The following is a 5,000-nucleotide window of genomic DNA, read 5'->3' as shown; positions in this document are numbered from 1 at the left end:
GGGCCCAGCTGGGTTGATTCTATACCCCTGGGTTCCTCCTCGGCGGTGCTTGCGTGTGTGTGTGTGTGTGTGTGTGTGTGTGTGTGTGTGTGTGTGTGTGTGTGTGTGTGTGTGTGTGTGTGTGTGTGTGTGTGTGTGTGTGTGTGTGTGTGTGTTTGGTGTGTGTGTGTGTTTGGTGTGTGTGTGTGTGTGTGTGTTTGGTGTGTGTGTGTGTGTGTGTGTGTGTGTGTGTTTAGTGTGTGTGTGTTTGGTGTGTGCGTGTGTGATTGTGTGTGTGTTTGTTTGGTGTGTGTGTGTGTGTGTGCGCTCTCTCCGCGGTCGACAGCATTCCTGACTGGCATATTCATTACAGTGTGTGCTTTAAGACCCCGCCCACCTGAGAAAGAGGAAGAGGAGAGACAAAGTTTGTGGGTCTTTATCATCTCAAGAAGGTGGAGAATGCGCGCACATCAGTGGTACAGGTGCTGGACAAAATAAAGTAACTGAAATAAATGATAGAAGTCCGCAACACTGTTAATGCTCCCAGTGATTTATTTGCACGACGTTTCGGACCTTCGTCCTTTTTCAAGTGCAACCTTTATCAAGTGCAATCTTTATCATCTCCACACAAGCAACTAAACTCAGAACACACGGAACTCAACACATAGAACACACACACACACACACACACAACACAACACAACAGATAGAACACACACAACTCAACACAACAACTGAACTCATACAACACGGGCAACTCAACACATTCAGTACAACACATACAACACAGGCAACTCAACACATTCAGTACAACACATACAACACAGGCAACTCAACACGCAGAACTTGGGCAGAGAACACCAGCACAGGCACTACAGCACAGAGCAGCACAGCACAGAGCAGCACAGCTTATTTAACCCAGGCTGCCCATGGCCTAATAGATGGAAATGCCTTGTTTTGAAGTGTCCTCCTCTGAAGGTTTCATGGCTGCTTCCAGGACCCTCACCAGGCAGTGAGGCGGAGGTCGTGCCGGGGGGTTTGGGGTGTGGGGGGGCGGTGTTCGTGCCCGGGGGACAGGAGTCGTGCCCGTGGGGGTGCCCGATCAACAACATCTTGCACAATGTCCAACAAAAGGCGCCGTGGGCATGAATGCCTGGCCAGCTAATGTATGGCAGCAGCCGAAAGAATTCCCCAGGGCTCCTACAATACAGGGGCCAATATGCGTGGAAGTGTATGTAAATCAACCTCATCTCTCCCCTCTCCTCTCTCCTCTCTCCTCTCCTCTCTCCTCTCCTCTCCTCTCCTCTCCTCTCTCCTCTCCTCTCCTCCCCATCCCCTCATCTCCTCCTCCTCCTCCTCCTCTCCTCTCCTCTCCACCCCATCCTCTTCATCTCCTCCTATCATCTCCTCGTCCTCCCAACTTGTTTTTTTTTTTTTTTAAATCCCCCTTTATTGAGAAGCCTCTAGTTGCCCTTGCTGCCCAGTTGTCGTGGCGACTCGGTGGAGGGAGAGCTGTTCTTTGTTTGCTGCGGTGCCGTGGTAACCGAACCGTGCCACAGTGATTGGCGTCGGGGAGTTGTGGTGGTGGTGGTGAGGGGGGTGGTTGTGTAAGTATGCATGCTTTGGTGGCTTGTGGTCATTCTTGTTTTGTCAGTAGTCCGGGTCAGAAGAGGTCCAACAGGGGAGGATGGATGGGTGGTAGTGGAGGAGGAGAGGGGGCATGAAGGGGTAGTAAAAGGAGGAGAGAGATGGTGTGTGTGTTGGTAGTAATGGCCCCTGGCCTTTAATCCGTGGTCTTACATCTACTGCACTGTGTAATGAGGGTGATTAAACACGGCAGAACAAGAGAGGAAAGGATTTTTTTTTCAAAAAAGAACTGAGGGGAAAAAATTATATATATATATATATATCTAATTCAAGACTCATTTTCATTAAATGGAGTGAAATAGAAAATCTATTTAAGGGGCTTACCAAGTTCTGAAATTACTAAATGACTGCGGAGAAGGGAAAATAGGCCTGAGGTGGTTTGAGGTCGAGGCCTGAGCAGCAATTGAATTCCGCTGTCACTAAGAAACGCATGAGCTCATGTTGTGGCGTTCCATTGGCCTCCGCATTGAGTTTATTTTGGGAGAATAGCTAACCGATGCTAACACTATTTCTGACCCACAAAGCCTCACTGCCTTTTTTTTTTTAATGGAGGCTAGCCAGCGCTAACTATTCAGATCACCCACAGAGATACATCGGTGGATGTTAACACCATGCTAACGGCACTGCTGAGTCATTGAGCTCCAATGGTTGGACGTCAGTCAAAGCTAACAGCGCTGGTAAGCCATAGAGGTAGGCCTACAATGGTGTGTGTGCTAGTCAATGCTAACTGTCCTGGTGACCCAGTGAGCTACATGAGTGGACATAATGGGCTGATGAGCTGTGAAAAGGAGGCCTTACTCTGCACAGCGCGGCCCATTGTGGCCCGGCAGGCTAACTCCGATCTGGCTCCAACTCCAGCATAGGAACCGCCAGACAATTTGGGGATCTGTTTCGCATGCTTGCCCAGTTTGTGTGTGTGTCTGTGCGTGTGTGTGTGCGTGTGTGCGCGCGCGTGCGTGTGTGTGTGCGCGCATGAAAGCGTGCATGCGTTTGTGTGTGTGTGTGTGTGTTTCGACTGCAGTGTGGGGAAGTGTGTGAATATGGTCTTTTATGCGCGTGACAATAGAGATGCCCTGTCCACTGCTGCCATAGCTCTATTATAGGAAATGAAATGTGGGCTGTGGCTTCCAAGAAGAGGCCCAGAACGGATAACCTCATTTCTCATTTGTGTGTGTGTGTGTGTATGTGTGTGTGTGTGTGTGTGTGTGTGTGTGTGTGTGTGTGTGTGTGTGTGTGTGTGTGTGTGTGTGTGTGTGTGTGTGCCCGCGTGTGTGTGTGTGTGTGTGTGTGTGTATGCCTGTGTGTGTGTGTGTGTATGCCCGCGTGTGTGTGTGTGTGTGTATGCCTGTGTGTGTGTGTATGCCCGCGTGTGTGTGTGTGTGCGTGTGCGCGTGCGCGCATGTGTGTGTGTGTGTGTGTGTCCTGGCCAGCGCTGGCACGGTACTGAGGCTGGATGAGGTGCTGTATAGGGGGAGAGGAGCAGCGGAATTGGGCTGGGGCTGTGTGTGTGTGTGTTTGTGTGTTTGTGTGTGTGTGTGTGTTTGTGTGTGTGTGTGTGTGTGTGTGTGTGTGTGTGTGTGTGTGTGTGTGTGTGTGTGTGTGTGTGTGTGTGTGTGTGTGTGGGGCAGGGTGTGTGTGTGTGTGTGTGTGTGTGTGTGTGGCAGGGTGTGTGTGTGTGTGTGGCAGGGTGTGTAATCCGGTATGAGGATGTCTGGACCCTGCCACCCCCGCTGCACAGTGGGGTGTGTGTGTGTGTGTGCTGTGCGTGTGTGTGTGTGCGCTGCGCTGCACTCTACTGGAGTGTGTGCGTGTGTGTGTGTGTGCACGCTGTGTTGTGCTGCACTACGCTGTGGGGTATATGTGTGTGTGTGTGTTGCGCTGTGGGGTATCGCGTGTGTGTGTGTGTGTGCTGCACCGTGGGGTTTGTCCAAACAGTGCCAGTGTTTGTGCAGGCCTGTCGGGATGACTGGCCTTTCGGCTGCCCGTGACACTGCCTGTCTGAAATGCTGCGCTGTCCAAAAAAGCACTTTGAGGGTCGATGCCCCCCCCCCCCCCCTGCCTCTCATTACACATGCACACGCACAGCATACACACACACACACACACACGCACACGCACACGCACACGCACACGCACACGCACACGCACACCATGATGAGCGATAGACCTGCGGAATACATCAGTCACCCAGATAGCCTCAACTCGGGCAGCCAATGGTCCAAAAGCTGGTGGAGGTGGTTTCCTGTCCTGTCCTGTCCTGGATGCCAAAGGGTCAAAGACGTCCAAAAAGGAATTGTCATTCAGTGTAACGGATACCTTCTGCTGACTGTAACTGTAAAAAACATGACTCTTTTCATTTTATTTTTTTGCCCAGTGAATTCATGAAAGCCTCGGCTGTCATCCATTCACTTGAAACAATTTAAAAATCTTGTTTCGTTTTTTTTTTTTACAGTTTTTTACAGCAGAAGGTATCCATTACACTGAATGACAATTCCTTTTTGGACGTCTTTGACCCCAAACTCCACTGGCATGAGGAGGAGCAGGAGCTGGGCATGGAGGCAGCTGAGTGGGCATCACACTGCTGATGTGTCAAAGACGTCTTTGTCATTCAGTGTTACGGACACCTTCCGCCGACTGTAACTGCAAAAAAAACATGATTTTTAAATTGTTTTTAGTGAATGGATGACAGCTGAGGCTTTCATGAATTCCCTGTAACTGTTCCCTGTTTTTACAGTTACAGTCAGCAGAAGGCATTCGTTACACTGAATGACAATGCCATTTTGCACGTCTTTGATCCTGTTGTGAGAGGACCCAGAGACAAAGTCGTCCTGGCACTCATGTGAAGAGCTTCACACACTCCACACGCCAAAACAGTGTCTGTGTTACCAAATTCAGCCAAACCTGTGTGTGTGTGTGTGTGTGTGTGTGTGTGTGTGTGTGTGCGTGCGTGCGTGCGTGCGTGCGTGCGTGCGTGCGTGCGTGCGTGCGTGCGTGCGTGCGTGCGTGCGTGTGTGTGCACTTGACTAGCCAAGTATGTGTATATATGGGAGTGTGCTGAGGCATAATGCGATGTCACCTTGTGTGTGTGCGTGTGTGTGTGTGCGTGTGTGCGTGCGTGCGTGTGTGTGCAGTACTCAGGTGCTAAGCTGCCCACTGTGCTGACACGTCTCATTACCCCAGCGGGGGCAACAGAGCGGGGGCGGGGGCAACAGAGCGGGGGCGGGGGCAACAGAGCGCGCTCCGTACGACACCACATATGGTCGCCTACACAGAGGCCATCATTTAACCCATGACTTGCCAGCCCCCATACGCCATCATTTAACCCATGACTTGCCAGCCCCCATACGCCATCATTTAACCCATGACTTACCAGC

The sequence above is a fragment of the Engraulis encrasicolus genome, chromosome 9 (assembly GCF_034702125.1).
Source record: "Engraulis encrasicolus isolate BLACKSEA-1 chromosome 9, IST_EnEncr_1.0, whole genome shotgun sequence".
NCBI lineage: Eukaryota > Metazoa > Chordata > Actinopteri > Clupeiformes > Engraulidae > Engraulis > Engraulis encrasicolus.
Note: the sequence above shows the minus strand (reverse complement) of the source record.